Below are 26,895 nucleotides of genomic sequence, written 5' to 3' on the forward strand. Positions count from 1 at the left end.
AGAGCTACCACCTTACAATAACAGACCACATACCTACAAATATACAATACTATAAAATATATGTTTATATTATCAACAGAATTCAATCAATGTCATTAACTTCACAATCAAATAAATTAAACGTTGAAGTAAGAGGATTTAAAAAATATATATAAAATTAAAGGGCTAATAACTAAAAAATTATAATTCAAAATGGCGTTTAGCGATTAGGTTAGGTTTTAGGTTGCACGCTGCACGAAACAGGAAACTTGACTGTCGTAATAGTACCGTTTTGGGGGGAACTCTAATAAAATGTCGCTGTCACATTTCGGCAACTAGTAAGAAATCTGATGGCCGGTAACAAAGAGTAGAAAACACCGAGAGAATGAACATCTCATCAAGAGGAGTTCTCGTCGGCGATGGTAAAGGCGCGCGAACACTCCGGGGCTTCTCTGTGCCGGCGTTGCATCTCTCATCAACGCGGACACAAACAGCTGCTCTCGGCCGTGCCCGGCGCCGGTCGGAGGGGTCACGCGGCCTGATCAATGAGACGAGGCTGGCGGGAGCGCGCGAAACAAGATGGGCAAAAGAATCACCTTAGGACAGTGTGCGGAGTACGTGGATCGCGGCATAGTAGCCGGCCAAAGCAGGACGAGGAAGCGCACGCGGCCACCCGACTCGGGCACAAATGGGAAACTGACGGCTGGCGGCGCTGCCTGTACGTGGGGCCCGCGGCCCGCGGCCCGCGGCTCCGGTTACAATACGCGCGCCAACTTTTTAAACTGAAATTTTACGGAACCGTTTCGTCGACATTTTCGTTTTACTACGTTTATTTCCAATTACGCGAATTTTAATCTGACTGAAACCGCCTTCTTATCGCAATTTCAAATGGAGCAACCCGTAACATAAAAATCAATTCTTTACCTGTACGTTTATAAAAAAAACGCTTAGGGTGGTTAGCGCGGTCAGCTAACGTGTAGGAGGTCCCGGGTTCAATTCCCAGTGGGTTTTAAATAAATACTGTTTTTTCATTCTACCGTTTGATATCGCCCTGGGCAAGACGATCGCCTGCGTGTAATAAACGATTACGAAAATGCCGCGTCGATACGACACAGTGCTCTATGCACCACTAGGTGAGGACAGGGAATGGAAGGCGAAAAAACCTATTTATAACTGCTCTACGATCTGAAATCAACGTGACGATACTATTAATTACGTTTCGATTACCGCCGAGTAAGAGAATATTATCCGTTATCTATCTATGTGGATATATAAAATTGAATGAACTCTCGCCACGCGGCAGATGTGCGGCGCGGCGGCGGTATTTCGAAGAGTTCGCGGTGCAGAGGGGTCCTGGCAGAATAGACACCCCCCCGGCAGAATAGACTCGCCCGAGCCTCGCTGGCCGACGCAGTCACGCTCGTAGCGGCTGGAGTTTACCCAACGTTCGCCCGGCGTCGCCATTCTCCGTAACGTTCGGATGGCGCGCCTGGCGGAGCGACGAGTGCTGGTGGCGGGCCGGCTCCGCGGGCCGCCGGAGCCCCGGCCCTGGAGGGCTCCGACCTGCTCCGCTTCAGCCGGCAGTCCGATCACCAAACACCAAACCACTGGGCCAATTAACCGGAAGAGAAAATTTTGCCTAGGTCGGTACCTCGTACTATTTTTTTTTAATGACCTAATTATAGCTAACCATCACGCCGCTTCTCGGCAGGGGTAGGCAGAGAGAATCGAACGCCACACCACTCTATCTTTGCAAACATTCTTCGCCTCTTCTACATTCATGCATCTCGTCGTACATACCGGACGATTATAACGACCCTTGACCGGGCCGCTTTCAAGTATTTGACATACCTGATTGTACCAAGTTTTCCTCGGTCTTCCTCTGCTTCTTTTTCCAACTACATTCGCCTCATAAATTTGTTTAACCGTTCTTTCCTTACTCATACGTTCCACATGTCCAAACCATCTCAACACGCATTTCTTAATTTTATCGATAATGCTTATCTAACTAAGCCTTGCATTAATCATGACCCAATTATACAAAAATACATATACTAATTATTTACAATATCTTCCGACTGGTTCAGTAAAATACACCGTTATTTTTTATTCTCCCTGTTCAGATTTATATTGTAAATTAAATTAGTGTATGACATATCATCCATTCCGACCCTGCTGAAGCGAAATAACTAATCCGTCCCCTTTGTCACCATAGAGGAAATGTTTACGTAAATTTAAAAAAAAAAGATGGAGCTCATATTAAAAAAGTACAAATAACAACAAAAATAAGTTACAATACAAATCGCTCACTCCTTTCAACAACGTCATGTATCAAAAATCGTAAATTTTCAGTTTTGCATGTTTTCGGAATGCCCAGAAAATATACTACATCCCAGCAAAAGCGGCACATTTTAAACTTAATATTTACCCGCTTCAGGGCAGAAAGTATTGTTTTTGCATTTTGAAGAAAAGGTATTGTTTAATTATTTTTTTAAATGTACTAAATATTTTTCAAATGGAGAAAAAACATTCAGGTTTTACCTAAAAAGCTCTGTTGCACAGTAAAAAGTTCAATAAGTGGCTTGATAGTTATTTTTAATACATTGTATTATATCCTGAAAAATCTTTTTGAGGAGAAAAAGTTTTTTGATATATGACGTTGTTGAAAGGAGTGAACAAAATATGTGCGACGAATTATAAATGTCTATAAAGAGACAATTGAATTGTCTCAAAGACTATCAAGTACAAAAGTATTTCAATATTACTTTTTGAAAGCTGCGTTTATCTTGTTGAACTCCACGTTGCAATGTCCTTCTCGGATCCCTCATCCGCACCTAATGGTGCACAAGGCACTGCGTCGCATCGACGCGGTGTTGTCTTGACCGTTAGGCAAGCCTGCGCCGAAGGTTTCAGTCCAGAGTAACATTAGAATGTAAACTCACATCTATTTATTTCGACCCCATTGGAATCGAGCCCGCGACCTGCTGCGAGAGAGCCAAGTACGCTGACCCCTACACAGGCAAATATTCTAATTATAATTTATTTAAAAAAAAATCATTCCGTATCATTCATCAATAATGATTCACTGGAATGATAATAGGTTGAATTAAAAAATGCGATTTCGGCCGATAGGTTTAATCATAGATATGCCAAGAGAAGATAGTAAAACGGCGCGATAAAAGGAAATAAAGCTTCTAGCTTCTTGTGTGTTGAGATGGTTTGGACATGTGGATAGTACGAGTGAGGAAAGAACGGTTAAACAAATTTACGAGGCAAATATAGTTGGAAAAGGAAGCTGAGGAAGACCGAGGAAAACTTGGCACAATCAAGTCGGATTAATCCGCGGGTACGTATGAAGAGATGCGCGAATGTGAGGGAGGCGAAGAATGTTTGCAAAGACAGGGTGGTATGGCGTTCTATTCTCCCTGGAGCGGCGTGACGATTAGTCATGAAGTTACCTTCTAGCATGACCGGCGCACGAATAATGAAAGAACGGTTCAGAGTGAGGAGGAGGCCGACGAAAATATGTATGGTAATAATAACACCAGGCGTTCTATCCTCACCGCCTACCCTGCGGAGGTACGGAATGTCGTCGGTTATTACGAAATAAAACATTGAAAACTCACTCCGATATGGCGTCACGAATACGAAGACATTTGGATATTTATAGAAATAGTATACTAGGTACATAAAAATGATAATATATAACAGGTACCACTCGTCCTGCTTTCAAATTTTGTAAGCGAATCGGCAGTGTGTAGAGGCTTGTCTTCACGAAAACAAGTCACAAACCGCACACCTAAAAATAAAACTACTAATGTAAAAAAAATACTGTTGCGGTCATCGCTGAGTCATCAAATTAGAAAGAAAAAAAAACGATGAAACTACTAAGAACCGATGTAATCGTACCGGTAGAACTAATAACTATTTATTATCACATAATGACTATTTTACTTTTTAAAAAAATGCGAACCATTATGAAGTATGGAAAACGAAGCGTCATGAATAACGGTGGTGATCAAAACTCGTTATTTGTCGTAATTTCAACGAAAGTAAACGTGCGTACATCGTCCGACATCCGTAGCGTTTGAAAGCAATTGTTAACCCACATGGCGAGCCAAAAAACGTTGCATGTACGATATGTCCAAACAAATTACAATAAATAAAAAAATAAACTACCAAGGTGTATGGCAAAATCAATGGGTATTTATTAAACTCTTATATTTGTGCATACTGATATGATATTATGCATATATTATTATAATCAACCATTGCACTTTTTATAATATTTATTTTTTGTACTGACATTTCTTAGTGGAACTGCATTTTATAGAATAAAAAAATAATTCAACCAGTCTGATGATGTCGGTAACGACGAAACCGAACTGCCGGTCAAAAATAATTAATGTGGAAAAAATTACATAGTTATTTTATTCCATGAAATCAACCATTTTTAAATAGGTACTCAAAAATGATGGAAACTGTGTTAAATTAATATTTTATAATAATAATAACCTATAGGATCCGCAGTTGTCCACCTCCGTAGTATAATGGTCAGCACACTCGGCTACCGTGCTGGAGGTCCCGGGTTCGATTTCCAGGGGGGCGGGGTCAAATAAAAATGAGTGATTTTTTCACTCTAATATTTATTCTGAGGGCTGATCACCTTTCCTTCGTGTGTTCACGATCAAGATAACACTTCATTTACATGATGCAGTGCCCTATGCACCACTGGGGTGCGGATAAGGGTTTGAAGAAGGAAGGAGATATATATTTTTGCACGTTTGCCTGGGCATTGATTGATTAGATACGATTGAAATCGCGCTAACAACGTAGAGAATATAACATTCCTCATGTTCAGTTAGAAATAAATATTTATTGATTTTCTTTTCGGTATTGTCAGCCGAAATGCGATCCCTCAGACAAATGTGCTGCAAAACGATGTATGACAGATGTTCGAACGGTGAAGTAAGGAAAGAACGTAGGCGGAGATAAGCAAAATCTATAAAATTAAGAAAGGTGTGTTGAGATGCCTTGGACGCGTGGAACGTATGAGTGAGTAAAGAGAGTAAAGTTGAGGACTGACCGGAGTCATTCGGTCGTAACGTAACACGTTACGATGCGAGCATTCGTATAGTCAGCACAGCGAGCCGAGTACTCCACTCGAAGTCGGATGCTCGCCGCGAATGTTACGTTACGACGAAATGTGGAGGTCAGTCTCCATTTTAACACAAATGTATGAGGCGAATGTAGTCGGAAAAAGAAACAAAGGAAGACCGTGGAGAACGGGGCACGATCAAGTATGTCAGGAGTCGAAAAAATAGGCGGGTATGTATGAATATAGAAGAGGCAAATAATGTTTGCAAAGACAGTGTTATGGCGTTATATTCTATTCTGTGGTTAGTTAGTGGTTTAGTGAAAAAATCTATTAAAACGGCCGCCAAACGCGCTAACCACACCACGCTATGGCGGCGGAATCTCTACACTCTAGCGGCTAGAGTAACATGAGCCGTAGCTAGATTTTAGAGTCACTTGAACGTTAGGTAATTAAAAAAAATTGTCTTAAATAACGTCAACATGACAGAACGCCCCACGTGACCGCTTGGAGATACTGTAATAGGCCTGAGTCTAACCTATTATCTCCAAGTCTAGCCTATTATCTCCATTACCTAACGTCCAAGTGACTCTGAAATCTAGCTACGGCTAATGCAACACCGCTTATCATGACCCTACTCGGGCTTTAACTTCAAGTTTCATAGCCTATGCCTACTCGTGAGTGGATTTTATCTTTATGCTTAAAGTTACTATAATTTCATGTAATTCACGAGTGAAAATTCTAGGCAAAAACACTCGCTATCTCGCTAGAGGCATGAGTTTATACGCTCGTATTTCATTGATTCTAAGTTAGCAGCGAAGTTACTTAGGTGTATGATTTATTTAAGACGATGTTCGATGAATGAATGAACGACGAAAGGGTAAGAAAAATTGTCATCCCCTATCGGTCAAATTAATATTCATAATGAAAATGTATTATGACCTATTTATCATATTTTTTTATTTAATTTTTACTTGGTTAATACCGCGATTTCTTAAAATCTGTTGTAACACGTGTTTCGGTGCATTCTGCGCCATTTTCAAACACCGTAAATGATGATGAATGCATCGAAACACAATACATTAATTAAGAATTATGCAGTGGTATTTACCAAGTAAAACGTAAGCCCTTGCTTGCAATAACAGAATTCATTAAGCGTCCGGCTGGGCTGAGAACCGTTGTCACTTCACGCCCGATTTTTTAAAAGATTATATTGAATTTTGTTTTTTTATAATACATATTGAAAAGAAATATCCCCCTTTACTTCTCAATAACCTATTTTTTCAATACAAAAACGGTGTTTTAATAAAATAAAAACAATTACGTCAGATGTTACCTTGGTTTAAAGAAATTTATCTAGATTTAACGTATACTGGCCCGTAAATTAAAAATTGAATGATATTAACGCTAAGTTACGGTCAAATCAACTGATGAAAATGTATTTATTTTCTTAAATTTTCATCAATTTCCGCCGTTGAAAATCGCTCCCTCAGACAAATGTGTGGAAAATCATTGTAAGACAGAATCAAAAACGAATATATTGGAAAGGAATGTAAGGCTGAACTAGGGGTAATTGAAAAGATTAAGAAGAGTTCTTTAAGGTGGTATGCACATGTGGAGCGAATGGACAACGAGAAAATGACTAAGAAAGTACATATATGTGGCGAATGTGAGCGGGAGAACAGAACGGGGAGGGCCGAGAGAACGTGTGGCGTTCCATCATCTCTGCCTACCCCTGCGGAGAAACGGGATGATGGTACATTATCGTGATGTAGTACATTATCGTCGTGATCGACAAAACAGGTCGAGCTGTATGCGATATACATGCGTCAACATATGTACTATCATCGAGATTTAGCCAACTAATACATCGGTGATTCCAACGGGGTGCCAAAACTCGTAGTTTAACAAAAAAATAGTCAACGACGCCGACGCCGTGACGCTGTTGTCGAGAGAGGAAGAATTGAAATGAATAAATAATTCCCAATTATTATTTTCAGTCCGCCTCCGTAGTGTAATGGTCAGCACGCTCGGCTACCGCGCTGGAGGTCCGGGTTCGATTCACAGGGGGAGTCTAATAAACACAAGCCATTTTTTCACTCTAATATTACCCTGGACTGGTACCTGAACCGGATGGCTGATCACCTTTCCTTCGTGTGTTAATGATCAAGATAACACTCCGTATATGCAGTGCCATATGCACCATTGGGGTGTGGATAAGGGTTTGAATGAAAATATATTCGTACATACATATAAATACATATACTGTATACATTCATTTAAAAATTTATAAACATAATTAACTTTTTTTTTGCATTCATTAAAACATGTCAGGATTCGGAATAATCGTCGGGTGTGTTTGAGGAGATGCGTGAATGTGAAAGTGGAGAAGAATGTTTACAAAGACAGAGCGGTGTGGCATTCTATTCTCTCTGCCTACCCCTGCGGGAGAAAGCGGCGTGGTGGTTAGTAAGTTAGTTAATATTTATTCAATATTGCCCATGACTGGTATATTAGCCTGGCTGATCACCTTTCCTTCGCATGTTAGCGATCAAGATAAAAATTTAAATGATGCAGTGCCCTATGCACCATCGGGCGTGGATAGAGGTTTGAACAAGAATATTATTTTCAATTACTGAGAATTTCATTTGCATTTTATTTTAATAACCTTACTCTGAAATCTAGTTACGGCTTATGCCATGCCGTTTATCATTCCCCACTTAGGCTCCAACTTTTTAAGTCTTATATTTCAAAATTATTAAAACCATATCCCCTCCCTAGGTGAAGCATATGGAGTCCACAAACTATCTACAGGCTTTTCTGTGAGCTGCCAGCTCCCTTGCATCCTCCCAAGTCAGGTCCACGTCCCGAAGTTCAGAAGAAAACTGCCGACGAATTGTCAGCAGTGGTCGTCCTGGGCGGCGCGAACCTGATGCCTTGTAAAGGAGGCAAGCTTGATGGCGGCTCTCGGGAGGCATGCGGAGTACATGGCCAAGCCAACTGAATCGCCTTTTCTTGACGACAGTTGCGACCAAGATTTGCTGCGTCCTACGCCTTATCTCTTCATTTCTTTATTTTATAAGTCTTAAAGTTTACTGAATATTTTTTCCTATTATTTTTATTACGATATCAAGACTTAAAGGCAACGGGCGGGACATATCGCTCACTCCTTTCCAGAACGTCATAAATCAAAAAACTTGATTTTTTTGGAGAAGATTTTTAAAATTTTAAAAATATAAAACAATGTATTAAAAATAAATATCAAACCACTTATTGAACTGTGCAACAGATCTTTTTAAGTAAAACCTGAAGGTTTTTTCTCCATTTGAAAAATATTTAGTATGTTGAAAGAAATACTAAAACAGCGCATTTTCTTCAAAATTAAAAAAAAACACGTTCTGCCCTGTAGCGGGTAAATATTACATTTAAAATATGCCTCTTTTGCTGGGATATGGTTCATTTTCGGGGCATTCCGGAAACGTGCTCAAGTAAAAATTGACGATTTTTGATTTATGACGTTCTTGAGAGGAGTGAGCGATATTGCAAGACAGAACCCCACAAGATGGACCCCAAAAAAATTAAGATGGAGACATTGGGAGAACAAAAGAGGCGTCAAAAGACCCCAAAAGAGATGGTCCGACGACATAGTCGCTGTGGGGGGTAGAATCTGGCTGTAAGCAGCAACCGACCGGAGCAAATGGAAATAAGGGGAAGAGGCCTATATCCAGCAGTGGAGGTCAGAGGGCTCATGAAAAAGAAGATTATTTTTATTAGTGAGAATTACATTTACTTACTACATTCTGAGTGTGTCAAAATACTTGATCACAAAATCTGGATTATCTCCAATTACAGGAGTTATTTTCATATTATTTTTTGACATCTCATCAATTATGAAGAAGAATATGGATATCTGGGGATTTACGGGGCTGACGACCGTTATAGGCTGGTGTAAGTGATCACTTTACACGAGTCGCTCACTCCTTTCAAGAACATCATAAATAAAAAATCGTGAATTTTCAGTTGTGCATGTTTTCGGAATGCCCAGAAAATGTACTATTTTTAACTGAATATTAACCCGCTACAGGGCAGAAAGTGTTGTTTTTGCAAATTTGTAGAAAAGGTATTGTTTAATTTTTTTTAAAAACTTTCAGGTTTTACCTAAAAAGATATGTTGCACAGTAAAAAGTTCAATAAGTGCCTGGATATTTATTTTTAATAAATTGTATTCCATTTTTTAATTTTAAAAACGTTCTCCTGAAAAATCAAGTTTTTCGATTTATGACGTTCTTGAAAGGAGTGAGCGAAGTGTAACATTCACCAATTCTATCCATTATTGACAAATTCTTGGAAGTTATATATTATGTATATATATATATATATATATATATATATATATATATATATATATATATATATATATATATATATATATATATATATATATATTTATATATATATATATATATATATATATATATATATATATATATATATATATATATATAAATATATATATGTATATATATATATATTTATATATATATATATATATATATATATATATATGTATATATATATATATATATATATATATATGTTTATATATATATATATATATATATATATATATATATATATAAATATATATATATGTATATATATATATATATATATATATATATATATATATATATATATATATATATATATATATATATATATATATATGTGTGTGTATGAACCAATTTTAGAAACCTTGTTCTTGAATCTCTAGAACTCCACTAGAGACATCTATTAGTGAGATGTAAAGAACCTTTTTTTAAGCAGAAACTTTTATATTAGGATGTGAGGTCCGAATCCTGGATTATAAACACACACATGAGAAACGCCAGAAAATACCATTTTCATTTTTATTATTTAAGCTTATAATTTGACCAGATAATTTATTTACAACATTTTGAGTGTGTCCAAATACTTGTTAACAAAATCTGGATTATCTCCAATTACAGGAGTTATTTTAATATTATTATGAGATGTCAATTTTTTTTTATTACATTTACAATTTTTTTTAATTACCTAATGTCTGAGTGACTGAAGTCTAACTACGGCGTATGCAACGCTTAGCCTCCAATTTGTATAGCCTACTCTTACTCGTGAGTTTGTTTACTCTTTGTGTTTACTATATACTATAATATAATATACTTTGATATAATTTAACAAGTAAAAATTCTAGGCAAAAGCACTCGCGTTTGAATTACAATTTGAATGTCTGTTGATGCTGTGCTTCTCGTCGATAGCAAAGAAGACCTACAGGCGCTGGTGACAAACGTGCATAATTTGTAAAATATAAAAAAAGCAGTGCCTATCCTAACATACCCGCGTGACATATCGCTCACTCCTTTCAAGAACGTTATTTTAAAATCGTCAATTTTCAGTTGTACATGTTTTCGGAATGCCCAGAAAATGTACAATATCCCAGCAAAAGAGGCATATTTTTAACTTAGTATTTACCCGCTACAGGGCAGAAAATGTGGTTTTTGCATTTTGTAGAAAAGGTATTGTTTAATTATTATTTTAAATATAATAAATATTTTTCAAATCAAGAAAAAACCTTCAGGTATTACCTAAAAAGATCTGTTGCACAGTGAAAAGTTAAATAAATAGCTTGATATTTATTTTTAATACAATGTGTTATATTTTTAAACTTTAGAAACGTTCTCGTGAAAAATCAAGTTTTTTTTATTTATGACGTTCTTGAAAGGAGTGAGCGATATACGAGTAAAAACGCAACCAGTCCCTACCCTATCTTGCTAAGAAGTACCAGCTTACCTTATTACCTACCCTAGTAAGTAATACCAGCTTACCTTACTACCTACCCCTACTGCCTACCCCAATTAATTATCTGTGCACGCCACTGATTTTTGGTTTTTGAAAGAGATCAATGTACTCGTAGATCTGGGTGTAAAATATTAGTAAATAGAAAATTATAAAACAGGTGGATGATTTCGTTATAATTTTTGCAAATGAGGGAGTCAGTAGTAGTAGTAGTAGTAGTAGTAAATGAGAGGAAAAAGAAAACAGCAACAGGACACTCGGGGTTGCACACCCTTACTAAGTTGTCTTCGTCTAACAATTATCCGCACCCAATTGTTGCATAGAGCACTGTATCTTATTGACGCAGTGTTATATTGTTACTTATATGAAGGCAAGGTGATCACTCTTGCGCTTCAGGCACCAGTCCAGGGTAATATTAGAGTGTAAAATCACTAATATTTATTTTCAACACCCCCTGGGAATTGAACATAGGACCTCCAGCACGGTAGCTAAACACGCTAACCATTACACTACGGAGGCGGGCACACCCTTACTAAGTTGAACATCGCTTATATGTGCGATGTTCAACTTTGAGGATAAAGAAATAGCGTGTATGTATTGATTTTTAATTCAAGTTTTACTTAGTATTAATTAGTAAGCAGTTTCAATAGTACTCTTTCTTAAAATCTATTTTATCGATTTTTTTAATGATGCGGAATGCATCTAAACACGTGTCACATTAGATGTTAAGAAATAGTGGTAATTAATAAGAAAAACTTATTAAAAACGGATAGATTTTACCACAAGTGACTGCCGAATCAATTAATGAAATTGGATTGTATGGATATGATAGGAAATACGTAGAATCAAAAGACAAAAGAAAGGTACGAACTGAAATGAATTACATATTTGTAAACTAATATATGGACGTCTGTATAAGTAGTTTATTTTTTTTTATTATAGATGGGTCCGCCTCCGTAGTGTAATGGTCAGCACGCTCGGCTACCGTTCTGGAGGTCCCGGGTTCGATTCCCAAGGGGGGTAAAATAAAATATAAGTGATTTTTTCACTGTAATATTTATTCAATATTACCATGGACTGGTACCTGAAGCGGAGGGCTGATCACCTTTCCTTCATGTGTAAACGATCAAGATAACACTGCGTTTATATGACACAGTGCCCTGTGCACCATTGGGGTGCGGATAAGGGTTTTATTATTATTATAGATAGGTACTTCATGTAGATAGTAAGGGGGGGGGTTGTATTATATAAAATTGGAGAGGTAGAGAAGATAGGGGTAGAAACGCATAACAAAGCAAGAGGTGAGTACTTCCCGCGGAATATAAAAACGATTTGCTGTCGTTCTTCTTCTTCTTCTTCTTCTTCTTCTTGGTGTAGGCCTTGTGGCCTGTTTTTAAGAGGGATTAGCCTCATGGGATGTCGATTCCCAGCTGTCGACCCATCTCTTTGGTGGTCTGCTCGGGAGTCGTCTACCTTAGGGTTGGCCGTACAGTGCAATGTGGGGGGGGGGGGTCTGGATGGTTCCTTTCTCCTCACATGCGCATACCATTATCTCCTTCGTTACCTTCCCCGCCTCGATCTCGCATATTTCCCTTATCCTGGCGTTTCTTATTCGGTCTTGTAGACTCTTGCTATGCTTCTTAGAGTCTTCATTTCTAATACTCTAAGCGCGTTTTTTGTTCATTAAAAAGTTAAAAATATAAAAATAATTGGAAACGCACATTTTTATTATCCAGCAAATTTTACAATGCCAGGCATCGGGAGTCTTACTCTTCACAGTAAAAAGTTTTTCTTTCGATCACAAAAGCTCACAAAAATTGCATTAGGTCCATATATACTCCGGAGTGCTGTACAATTTACATTTTTTGACATCTCTACATACATACTTATATGCAGAAGAATATGGAAGTCTGGGCATTTACAGGGCTTACATCTGTTAATAGATGGCTATTTGTGAACTCAATCACGGAACGAAATGATATGGTTCATACATATTTTGTATATTATAAGCATTGTTAACCTTGTGGCATGGTATAAATGTATAAATCTCAGACCGTAATAATCTCGCTTTAGACTACATTTGACCTGATGATGGAATGATTATTCCGAAACCGGCAGTCACGAAGTGGTGTTTTTTAAAGTGGTATTACACAAAGTGAACTAAGAATGATAAAGAGCGTTTAGTTCATATATGTTATGAACCAAACGCTCTTTGACTTAAAAAAAATTGAGTAGTGTGGTTGTCAATCATGGTTAGAATGGTGAATGTTACACGTGTGTAAAGTTATCACTCACAAAGTTATCATCTGACAGGTCGTAGGCCCTAAAAATGCCCAGACTTCCATATCCTTCGTTGAGATGTCAAAAACGTAAAATAACTCGTAAGAAGAGAAACCCAGATTTATGAAGTATTTGGACACACTAAAAATTCTATTAAATTTATGTTTCAGATAATAATAATAAAATAGTACTTGTAATTATTATTTTTTTAATAAAAATTAAACAAAACGTTAATGTCGTTTATTGCCAACATCCCTAGCCGAGCCTGTGATTTAAAAACAACGGACGAAGTATTGGATATAAAAAGAGAATGGATAATAAAATGTGTCGGGTTGTGGTCCTGTGGTTAGTGTCGCGGACTCTTGAGTCAGAGTCTCTCGGTTCGAACCCACTATACCACAATTTGATAGCTATTTTTAACAACGAGCCGCTTAGGCTCAAAGAAATACAAAGTATGAAATTGAAATATTTTTGTGAGTAATAAAAAACTTTAATATTTCTCTTTTATTATACAAAAAAGGACAAGTAACGTATTAGGGAAAGTATTGTGATTTTTTTTTATTGTGATCTCTTGTAAAAAAATATATGGTTTAACGTACACATACCTCCAAATCAGAAAAATTGGTGAGTATATTCTACCTCAAAAAAAAATTAAATTCGATTATAATGACACAAGAAACAAGCGTCTACATTTGCCTCCTCATCGAATATTTTTCCAAGTATCCGACTGACTGATCATACATCTTCTTAATAAAAGTACCTGATGCACATCTATCTGTTTTTATCGTATTTAAAACATTGTGTCGTTCATCCCTCTACCGGAAAATTGAGAAAGAAAGAGCAATGCGCTCCCGTACTGCGCATGAAAATTAATCAACATTTTGAGTGTCCAAATACTTGTTCACAAATCTGGGTTATCTACAGTTAAAGGAGTTAGTTTTCATATTATTTTTTGACATCTCATCAAAGATGAAGAATATGGAAGTCGGGACTGACGACCGTCATAGGCTGGTTTAAGTGATCACTTACACACGTGTAACATTCACCATTTCTACCCATTATTGACAACCACACTACTCAAATTCTTGGAAGTTCTATATAAATTTATATGAACCAATTTAGAAATATTGTTCTATAATCAATAGAACTTCACTAGAGACATCTATTGATAATTAGACCCCCAGTGGTCCCCGGGGATATTTCAGGGGGTCCGTGGGTTTTTTTTATTACCTAACGTCCAAGTGACTTTAAAATCTAGCTACGGCTTATGCAATACCGCTTATCGTGACCCTACTTAGGCTTCAACATTTTAAGTTTAATAGCCTATGCCTACTCTTGAGTGGATTTACTCTTGATGTTTATAATATAATTTCATATAATTCATGAGTGAAAATTCTAGGCAGAAACGCTTGCGTTTGGGAGTTCCTGAACAACGACAGGGTTTAATATGAAATAATACAAATATGACACATTTTCATTGTTCATGTTTTAACAAGTAAATAATAATGAATAAATAATTACATAAATTAAAAACGAATTTCTTCAACGGTAATAATGCCATCTTCCTCGGTAAATACTTAATAAATAAAATGTGTATATTTTATTTTAACCTCACTATTTACTAAGCATTCAAGGCATCAAAGTTAAATTTATAATTTGTCTATTGTGCATGTATGCAGTTTGTCACCCAGGGTCTGTAGACAAGTTTAGACAATGAATTAGGGGTCCGTGGGCAAAAAGGGTTTGGGAACCACTGCTATCTGACGGAGATCGTAAGGTGCTGCACAGACAAATCGATTGATTCACTCTTTATTTATCGAAAATATTTTTGCAGTATTTACCTGTAACTAACCAGACAAGCTTGATGTTTTATCGAAAACCTGCAACAGACGTGACGCATCTCATTTCTTTCCCATGTAATTTTACACTCTCAGCATTGTTCGATGTCTCGGAACTTGCCATTTCTCTGATTTGATAACACGGTAACAGGATCTCCGACCTAAATTATTATTTATATTTTAATCCAGGGATGGCGAACCTTTATGAGTGGCAATTTTTTTTTCGATATAATAATATGTCGCGTGCCACACGTGGAAATAAAAATGCATCAAATGTTTGTGTAACCTCAGATTTTTAATGCAACAATGTATTAAAACATCGAAAAAAAAAATTAAGTTATTAATGGCAACATGAATGAAATAAGTGAAAAAAAGGTCTTTATAAAAAAAATTATCCTTAAATCTTCATTATTAGGGAGATTTTATTACAAAAAAATACCTCGGGGGACTAGCAACGTGCGGGAAGTATTTAACAATGCGATCTTTTTATGCATGAATGTCGTCATATCTTCCGTTTCCGTCGTTTGCTAAAGTATAAACGTACAAAATACACATGGTTATTTAATTTTTTTTTATAAATATATACTATTTCCAACAATTTTTTTTGCATATTCACATTTATTTTTTTCTCCAATCGCGTGCCATGCAAAATCTTCTCGAGTGCCACCTATGGCACGCGTGCCAAAGGTTCACCATCTGTTATAACCAAACGTGCAGACATGACGCACCTCATTTCTTTCCCATGAAATTTTGCACTCTAAGCTTTGTTTGGTTTCTTGGAACATACATGTTTCGACCTGATAAAATTGTAACTGGATCTTCGGCCTGAATAATTATTCATATTATAATCAAGCATATATTTATAAAACCAGCCATCTCATGTTTTCAAAAGATTTATCTAATGATGAATAATCATCATACAAAACATTTTAAGTGTCTCTAAATCTTCTTCTTCTTCTTACCCTTATACGCACCCAATAGTGCATAGGGCACTGCATTGTATTGACACAGTGTTATTTCGATCATTACTTACATGAAGCCAATACAAATACTTGTTCCCAAATCTGGATATTGTCCATTTATTTTTATGTCAACATTTTAAAATAACTCCAAAGTGGAGAAAATCCAGATTAGTGAACAAATATTTAGACACATTCAAAATATTGTGTATTAAAATAACTGTTCAAATTACAAGCTACAAAAAATGATGTTTCCCGGTAAGTAACCATAATCCGGGGTTCGAATCTTGCATACAAATAAAAAAGTCTATTTCAATTAAAAGTTCTTCTCAATCCAACATAGATAGCTGTTGTGAACTCGTATGTACTGTGTCATGAGATTGATCAATATATCAGGAGAACCAAAAATTTGAGTAGTGTGGTTGTAAATCATGGGAAGAATGGTGAATGTTGCACGTGTGTAAAGTGATAATTTAACCAGCCTATGACAGGTCGTAAGCCCTGTAAGTATCCATACTTTTATATTCTTTCATTAATTGCAATAATACAAACACGTTGTTTGAAAATGATGCGGAATGCATTGAAACACGTGTCACACTAGATTTCAAGAAATAGTCGTATGTACCAAGTAAAACTTAAAAATACAGCCAAAGATTCAGTATACCATATAATATTCCACTTTATCTTAGAATTTCCCAATTAATAACTTCATTTATCAATAAATTATCAGTGAATCGTACATAAGAGACATTTATCAGTAGGAATGAACCATTACTATTACTTTATCTCAAGAGAGATGACGTTATTTTCTCTAGAAAATAGAAATATAACGAGAGATCATCACGGCAAGGGAGAGTGATGAACACTTGTATTCAAATCGTAATCAAGATGACGGGTCCACAAACAAGCTAGACAATTTGTCCTGATTCTGTGTAATTGCCTAGAAACAGACACACGATTTCTATGATTTATATACAATCGTAGTGTTCATTAGTTTTTTACGGGTGGAAAAATTAAATCCTGTGGACAGGTTGTAGGTATGGAAGTGAAACATGGAGATGGCACAAGAAGGATGAAAGTAGACTGAATGCACTCGAAATGCGATCTCCCAGAAGAATGTGCGACAAAACGATGTATGATAGAAGTTCGAATAGTGAAATAAGGAAGGAATGCAAAGCTGGGATAAGCATTATCGATAAAATTAAGAAAGGTGTGTTGAGATGGTTTGGACATGTAGAACGAATGAGTGAGGAAATAACGAATTTATGAGGCGAATGTAATTGGGAAAAGAAGCAGAGGAAGACCGAGAAAAACATGGCACGATCAGGTATGCCAAATACTTGAAGGTGGTCAGGGTAGGAGTCGAAACAATCAGCGGGTATGTATGAGGAGATGCATGAACGTGGAAGAGTCGAAGAATGTTTGCAGACAGAGTGGTGTGGCATTCTATTCTCTCTGCTCACCCCTGCGGGGAAGCGGCGTGATGGTTAGTTAGTTAATTAGTTAGGTTGCACTGGAATGGTGGACTGAATGGTGCATAGGAATAATACCCTGGACTGATCCCTGGAGCGCAGGAGTGATCACCTTGCCTTCATGTCACAATCAAGAAACACTGTGTTAATACGATTCAGTGCCCTATGCACCATTGCGTACGGATAAGGGTTAGAAGAAGAAGAAACATGTTATTACAAATAAAAACCTAACAGCGAAACCTAAACTGACAGTACACAACGAACTCTTGGTACCTGCTATTTTTTTCAAATGAACGAAAAAAACGCTCTATAACACTTACCTTATCATTCATCGTTCACTTTGTGTAATGCCAATTTAAATATATGTATATTCTATTACAAAAAGTGAACGATGAATAATAAGGAGAGTATTTTGTATATTAAAAGTTTTGTTAAGGATAAGGAGAGTGTTATATTACCATACCACAAAATTGAAAATGCTTTTATTATACAAAATAAAAAAGCTCTTTTTCATGATTTGTTGCTGTGCAAGAATTATGAGATACTTGGAAGTTTGACGCAAAAATACGTAACAAAGGCATTGCTAGTCGCAAGCTGATTCAGTAGTTCCTTGAGAAACGTAACATAGAATTTGTGGAATTTATTTATATTTCAACTCATGTAACCTATCTCTATCTGGCAATATAGTAGTGATGGGAATATTACAATAATAAAAATGTAGTTCACCACACGTGCATTGTAGTATGTAACGAAAAACAGTACAATTCGCTCACTCCTTTCAAGAACGTCATAAATCAAAAATTGACAATTTTCAGTTGTGCATGTTTTCGGAACGTCCAGAAAATGTACTATATCCCAGCAAAAGCGCCATATTTTTAACTTAATGTTTACCCGCTGCAGGGCAGAAAGTGTAGTTTTTCCATTTTGAAGAAAAGATATTGTTTAATTATTTTTTTAAATATACTCAATATTTTTCAAATGGAGAAAAAACATTTAGGTTTTACATAAAAATATCTCTTGCACAGTAAAAAATTCAATAAGTGGCTTGATATTTATTTTTTATACATTGAATCATATTTTTAAACTTTAAAAACGTTCTCCTGAAAAATCAAGTTTTTTTATTTATGACGTTCTTGAAAGGAGTGAGCGAATTGTATAATGCGATGTTTTCTGAGGCGAAAACCACCCCACTCCGACAATGATTCCACGAAAGCTACAAAACTGGGGTTTTTTAAACTCCGATTTCTTCACTCTGGCTTTCGAATCTAATATAATAAAAATAACATTTTTTAAATTGCTTTAAAATTAAGGGGTGTCTTATAGTCAGTAAAATATGGTACATTAAACAAGGGTACACTAAATAATTATTAAAAATACGGTGTTCAGATTTCTTTGCATAAAAATTAGTTCAGGATATTTAAAAAAAAAAAAAGATTATTGCTAATAATTATCTTAACTATATCGTAGTCGTACAGGAGAAAGTGACCAACTACCAAAACGTAAAATGTTCAGGAGGGCTATTCAAATCACTATTGCTTGGCAAGAAAATAAACACCAATGCAGTTAGTCATTTTTATCTAGTCAGTATATTATACTTCCAAGTTTAAAATCCTTTGGGATTTTTTCAGGGCAATATTAAGCTAGTAAGATATCAAATAGTCAATGGTCACGTTTTTGTAAAACAATGCATTTGGTCACTTTCTCCTGTATGACTACGATATTAGGAAAATACTTTTCAATGTTTTTAATTTAAGTTTTCCTTAGTACTTATACTAATTATAACTAGTATAATGAGTACTTATAGTTTTCCACTGTTTTAAATAAAATAGTGATATTTACTAAGTAAAAGTTTAATAAAAAATGAATAGATTTTACCACAAAGTAACTGCCGAATCAATTGATTAAACCATTCACCATAACTAAGACATAACAGATAAACTAGTTTACGCACATTCGGTATGATATCTCTTCTCTTCTTCAACCCTTATCCGCAGCCGATGGTGTATAGGGCACTGCATCATATGAACGCAGTGTTATCTTGATCGTTAGCACATTAAGGGAAGGGGATCAGCCTTCCGATTCAGGTACCAGTCCAGGGTAATATTGAATAAATATTAGAGTGAAAAAATATATTATTAGATTAAATATTAGAATGATATCTATAGACAGTGTAATATTTCTGTCTAAATTTACGGGTTTAAACCAAAAATATTGAGTTGTTGATACGACTTTTTTTGCACCGTGTTATTTAAAAGTCGTGTAGAAAAGAAGTTCGGTATATATTATTTCATTGTAATATAAACATTTTTTTATGAATTCATTGACCCGATTATAAGCTTAATATATTGTATTTCTTATACGAGATAAATAACAATGTCGCACGATAATACGTGGACTTATCACAATTACATTTAAGTCGTACCCAATAGTACTACAGCGATAAGCGCGCCTGGCTACTCCGCTGGAGGTCCCGAGTTTGATACCCAGGATGGACAAGTTATATAAACTAACTTGACGCCTGTTCTGGTACCTGAACAGGCGGTGCCCTATACCCCATAGGATAATTGTTAAAAGAACGATATTTTCTTCTTCTTCTCTTAACCCTTACTCGCACCCAATGGTGCACAGGGCCCTGCATCGTATCGGCTCTGTGTTCCTTGGTCGACGATAACGTAAAGGAAGGTGACCAGTCCTGCGCGTCACGTACCAGTCCAGGGTGTTATTGAATGAATAAAACAGCGGAAAAATCGCTTATGTATATTTTGACCCCCCTGCGAATGGAACCTCCATCACCGTAGGCAAACACGCCAACCACTGCACTACGGAGGAGGACCAAATTAATTATTAATAATATAATCGATATATTTGTTGTATTGTCCGCCTCGGTAATGGTTAGTGCGTTAAGTAACCAGATTTCCAGGGGGTGTCATATGAATATTAGTTTATTTTCACTCCAAAATTTATTTGATTATTTGATTTATTTGATTACCTTGGACTGCTATCTGAAGCGTACGACTGATGATCACCTTCCTCTCATATAGTTAACGATCGACTTATCATTGCATCAGTTTGATGCAGTACCCTGTGCACCATTGGGTGCGGATAAGGGTAAAGAGAAAAAAAAAGAAAATTTATAGACATTCAGTATTTATTATGATATCTATAAATGAATAATTGAAAAATATTTTAATATTACTCCAATATTTATTTAATATTACCCTGGACTGGTAGGCGAAGCGTACGACCGATCACCTTTCTCTCATATATTTAACGATCAACTTGTCATCGCATCAATTTGATGCATTGCCCTATGCAACATTGGGTGCGGATAAAGGTAAGAAGAAGAAGAAGATTTATATATGTACATTCAATATTTATTATGATATCTATGAATAATTGCAAAATATGTCAATATTTATTTAATACTACCCTGGACTGGTATGCGAAGCGTACGACCGAACACTTTTCTTTCATATATTTAACGATCAACTTGTCATCGCATCAATTGATGCATTGCCCTATGCGCCATTGGGTGTGGATAAAGGTAAGAAGAAGAAGAAGATTTATATACATTCAATATTTATTATGATATCTTTAACAACTGCAAAATATGTCAATATTACTCCAAAATTTATTTAATATTTCCCTGGACTGGTATGTGAACCGCACGACCTAACTCGGAACCTTCAGAACGGTAGCCGATCGAGCTGACCATTATACTACGGAGTCGGGATTCAAATCTTAGGGAGCGCAAAATACTAAACCAACCGCACAAGAAGTTGTTAGGTACACATTTCGCTCACTCCTTTCAAGAACGTCATAAATCAAAAATCGACAATTTTCAGTTGAGCATGTTTTCAGAATGCCCATAAAATGTACTATATCCCAGCAAAAGAGGCATATTTTTAACTTAATATTTACCCGCTACAGGGCAGAAAGTGTTGTTTTTGCATTTTGAAGAAAAGGTATTGTTTATTTTTTTTTAATATACTAACTATTTTTCAAATGTAGAAAAAACCTTCAGGTTTTACCTAAAAAGATCTGCTGCGCAGTAAAAAGTTCAATAAGTGGCTTGATACTTATTTTTAATACATTGTATTATATTTTTAAACTTTAAAAACGTTCTCCTGAAAAATCAAGTATTTTGATTTATGACGTTCTTGAAAGGAGTGAGCGATTTGTTAAATACATGTACATACTTATACGGCTGTCCAAACTTAAAACACGTAAGGGACTTTTTTTTGTAGAATTTTTTTTAACCATTTTTGGACTAAGTAGAATCTACTACAATAATATTTTTTTCATCACAACTACTGTTTGGTCAGTCTGCGAACTTTCCAAAGGGGACGATTGAGTGTATTCGTGTTTCGTTATTCGCGTGTTCGTCTCCTTCCTAATAAACATTTAATGGATCGCCGGAATTTATCCCGGCAAAATGGATAATGAACGAGCAAACAACGTGAATTATTAATAAGTCGACTTCGGCGGAAAATTTGGGAAAGTTGCCGAACTTTACCGAATTGTTTAAATATTAAACAGTGTTAATGCTCTTCTCTACAATCGACGCCAATTATACATTTTATACATTAATTTTCATTAATTTTAACTATTTTTACATAATATATATACACAAAAAAAAGGGAAAAACCGGACATAACATATTCCGTCTTTAAAGAAGTGTTCACCTACTCGTTTAATTTCAACTCGCGTACTCCGTAAAACGTATAGCGTAGAAGCTCTTCTAGGCCACCAATAAGATTTAGAGTCCATTAAAAAAAAATCATGTACGTATGGTGAATCGCTGCTACGCGTATAATACTCAAATTTATGCCAATTGTAAACCAGGGGTAAAAAATAACGTAAGTCTATTACAAAAGTGCATTGATAGAATAGGCTAAAGGACGATTGAAAACAGATTGACACCATTCTTCTCCTTATCATTCATCGTTCATTTTAAAGTGGTATTACACATAGTGAACAATAAATGATAAGGAGAGTGTTATATTACCATACCACAAAGTAAACGATGCTCTTAATATACAAAATACAGATTGACATCGATTACGCGTTACGCTTTCCCGAAAGGGTAGAATATAAAGTCGATCTGTCTATTTCTAAAGAATGGATAACACAAAAAAACTGTGCATTCCAAGCGAATTTTAGCTGAGCTATAACTGTCCGCCTCCATGGTGAATAGGCAGCGCGATCGGCTACGTACTAGAGGGCCCGGGTTCGATTCCCACGGGGGGGGATCATATAAATATAAGTGATTTTTCACTGTAATATTAAGATTGAAAAATCACTTATATTTAGAGAGGGCTGATCACCTTTCCTTCATGCGTTAACGATCAAGATAACACTGCGTTTAACGATCAAGACAAAACTGCAATGGGTAAAGGGATTTGCCAGCTCGCAACCACCGCACTAAATTTGCGACGAAAATGCCTTTGCCGTTGAAGGAACAATGGCGTGGAACTTGGCAACTTATAAGCACAGTGCGAGAAATTTAATATTTAGAAAGAAAGAAAAAAATACGAATTGTGAGTTTATATTATTTATTGATTTGGTATTTCCTTTGTGAAACAAAATGACGATATAAATCTAAAAAATAAACCATTTGTACAAGACCGCCCTCTTTGAGTTTTTTAAAAGTAAAACACGACTAGTTTCGAGAACAACAGATGTTCTCATCAACGGGAGAAAATACAGACTGCACACATTTGTTTGCCAAATCGTTTTCACGTAATTTGTATTATATAATTAAAAAGGTAATGTAATTTTTAATCCTCAAATTGTTCCACTTCGACGGTTTAGATACAATCTGTTATTATGACTATGTTAGAAAGAAATAGTGAAATGTAAAATGGAGTATAGTTTACAGTAAAAAATAATACACTTTTATAAAATAGAACTGATTATGTCATTTCCTTATCAAAGGTAGACTGGAACATTCTTTTGATTAGAGCTTCTATATGAAATACGTATAAAAGATTAACAAACGAATTAATGAAATGAGAAATAGAAACAGATTTATAGACACCAATGATTTAAATTTAAATCTGTTTTGATTTACGATCACCTTGAAATAATGGATTTTAAAAAAAAAACAGATCAAAGTATGTAGCTTCGTCTTTTAATAAATAACTCATACACATATTGTTAATTTTTTTGTATTTTTTTTTTGCTTTCTGTTAAAACAAATATTTGTGAACCGCTAGCTTAGAAAGGAATGTAAGGCTGAACAAGGAATAATTAAAAAGATTAGGAAGAGTACTTTACGGTGGTATGGACATGTGGAGCGAATGGATAACGAGAGAATGGCTAAGAAAATATATGTGGCGAATGTGAGAGGGAAAACAGAAAGAGGACGACCGAAAAAGACTGACCGAAAAAGGCACGATCAGATCAATTAGAACCTAAAATCTTACGGTGTCAAATGTCTGCGTAATCGGAGGGCATGTATGACTAGATGTATGGAAGTGAAGGAGGCGAGGAGTGTATGTCAGGACAGAAGAGTGTGGCGTTCCATCCTTTCTGCCTACCCCTGCGGGGAAACGGCGTGATGGTAGTAGTAGTACAAATATTTGTATTTAATAATACAAATTTCGTATTTAATAATTGTATTTAATAATACAAATACCTTAAATCGATTAAAATTTTAAACATATCTTATTATTCCAGTACCCTTTATAAAAACCTAAAATATAATGTATGCCCACACACAGGCCATGCCTTTGTAGGACCTTTTTTGTATTAATATAATAGAATATATTTGTACATGTAATTAATTTTAAAAAATAAAATAAAATGATAAAAATAAAAATGTATATTTTTTCTAATGTGGGTATTTGAAAAAAAATCGCTCGTAGCGCCCTGAAGCACGACAAACAGCTGAACACAAAAACTTGTTAACAGTTTGTTATTGCTTTCACTTTTCTGGTGAAGTGTGTGCGTCCTTGACGGCCTAATAATGATGTAACAATTCAGGACACGTTTATACAATTATTACAGAGCCGCTCATAGAATAACCATGTACCTACTATTTAAGTATGCTCCGCGAATCCTGTATTAGGGATCCATGAAGCCGTTTACAAAAAATAAAAATAAAAACATAAATACTTTCTCGGCGACTTTAATCAAAAGTATTTGACTTATATTTATAATATTATATAACGCATCAATAGGGAATATTACGATCTCGTTAAGAGGGACTTTTCGGGTACTAGCGAGTATTAGCTTGTGATGTGAAAAATATGCAGTATGTATTTATTAACTACCGATAACTGGGTGATTTTTATTTAGATTTTTTATAAAAATATATATTAATGAACGTATTCTTCATTCATGGATTAAAAAATATATGTATATACAGTGAAACCTCTATCTATCGTTCCTCGAATAATCGTTTTCCCGGATGTCTCGTTTATTTCTTTTATCCATAATTCATTTCATACTAAACTAAGCCGAAAATATACTTTTGACATACGAAAATAAAACAGTTAAAAAAACTAATTTTGATCAAAAAACTTATGTTTTAGAAAAAAAAGTACATTTTAAAATTCTATTCTGGTTTGTATTTTTTTTAAATAAATTTATTTGCATCTGAAACCTGTCTCCTTCTTAGAATTTTAGACTATGAATGGTTATACAGATTAGGAGGCCGGTATCTTTACTCGGTCGTATCTACTTGCGTATTGACATCTTAATCCCGCATTCATTGTTTTCCCGCATTCATAGTTTATTTTAATAGGTCCATTTAAAAACGATAGATAGATTGTATATTAAAAATAAAAGATATTTAAATATTTTAGCACTCATGAATTGCGCCCTCGTGATCAGACTGCTTTGCATTTTTTTTACTGGAAACAAATGTTCTAATAAATTCAAGCAAAAGTGTTTTTCTTTTTATCAATCAAAAACAATTATAGAAATGCAAGATCTTGAACCAAAACTCGTAGCGAACTCGCCGATCCGATAAAAAGCATACAAGTAACTGACCATTACGCCGTTTTCCGCAGGGCTAGGCACAGATGATAGAACGCCACACCACTCCTGACCTGACAACACCCGAGTATTGGAACTTGCAAATCAAAAGGCATATTAAAAATAATATTATCGGCAAGAAACTAATCAATTATAAGGCAAATTTTCCATTTTCCTTACAAGCTGAATTTTAATAATATTAATTTTTATTTTATTTATTGTTTCGGCATTAACTTTGTGGTAAGACATGTTACAATGATTAAATTAATTCATTTAACTTATTCGTTATAATATAAAAATACCTTCGTTATAATACAATAAATAATATATATGTAAAATAAATAGCATATTAAATAGTAATATTATTGACAAGAAACTAATAAATCAAATTCTCCATTTTTGTGACTTCGTTACAAGACAAAAATAAATGTTTACCGGATTTCTGAATACCCCTAATTGGATGATATGTTTTGCGGGATATTTAATAAGGGTTATCCCCTCGAGTACAGAATACAAAAAAGATGGAAGCTGCAGAAAGGGTAAGTCTGACTTCCCTACTAACTACCGATGTAAAAAAATACGAAATGTACGCTCTGATTTACTTGAGAATTCGGCATTAAAATATCATCTCCGCAAAAAAGTAACGAAATCCGTCCTGATCGGGTGGCCGAAAATGAGTTACCCATTAGGCATACCTGTACCGTGCTGAAGGCTATATGTACTCAGTAAAACCTCGATATAACGGACCTCTATTTAACTAACTTCGGATATAACGGACAAAAACCCTGCACAATGTAAAAAAAAATAGACGTCCTTATTATATTGCATATATCGCTCACTCTTTTCAAGAACGTCATAAATCAAAAAACTTGATTTTTCAGGAGAACGTTTTTAAAGTTTAAAAATATAATACAATGTTTTAAAAACAAATACTAAGCCACTTATTCAACTTTTTACTGCGCAACACATCTTTTTAGGTAAAACCTGAAGGTTTTTTCTCCGTTTGAAAAATATTTAGTATATTTAAAAAAAAATAAACAATACCTTTTCTTCAAAATGCAAAAACAACACTTTCAACCCAGTAGCGGGTAAATATTAAGTTAAAAATATGCCGCTTTTGCTGGGATATTTCTGGGCATTCCGAAAACAACTAAAAATTGACAATTTCTGATTTATGACGTTCTTGAAAGGAGTGAGCGATACGTACATGCTTAAATTCAAGTGTCGCCGCATGTTAAACAATTTTTACGGCCATGATAATCACGTCATACGTCTACATATGTATATGTATATCAATACACGTATTATACGCATTTGCATAATTTTAGAGAGTTTATTATGAAAAAAAACAGCAAATTTCAAAAGTGCAAACAAAACTTGATTCCTTTTCAAAGTAGGATTACCGAAAGCAAGCGGGTGGATATCAAACAGCAACGTCACTTCACGACGAGTGT

At 35.4% G+C, this 26,895-nt stretch overlaps 1 protein-coding gene across 5 annotated transcripts in view; it reads right to left on the reverse strand.

Annotated features, from left to right (window-relative positions):
• MEP-1 (zinc finger protein MEP-1) overlaps positions 1-26,895 on the reverse strand; it is a 58,328-nt gene that overhangs the window by 21,751 nt on the left and 9,682 nt on the right. For 2 of the 5 annotated variants that reach the window (XM_088260845.1, XM_088260840.1), the window contains exon 1: positions 576-693. The exons of 1 other annotated variant lie outside the window; for it this stretch is intronic. The gene's annotated coding sequence lies outside the window, so the exon portion shown is untranslated. Of the gene's footprint in view, positions 1-267; positions 458-575; positions 694-903; positions 1,209-26,895 lie in introns of those variants that run through there. 2 more of the 5 variants (XM_088260843.1, XM_088260844.1) reach the window with 2 other exon arrangements.

This window comes from Brachycentrus maculatus, unplaced genomic scaffold (genome assembly GCF_059751285.1).
Source record: "Brachycentrus maculatus isolate JH-2025_06_01 unplaced genomic scaffold, ASM5975128v1 h1tg000144l, whole genome shotgun sequence".
NCBI lineage: Eukaryota > Metazoa > Arthropoda > Insecta > Trichoptera > Brachycentridae > Brachycentrus > Brachycentrus maculatus.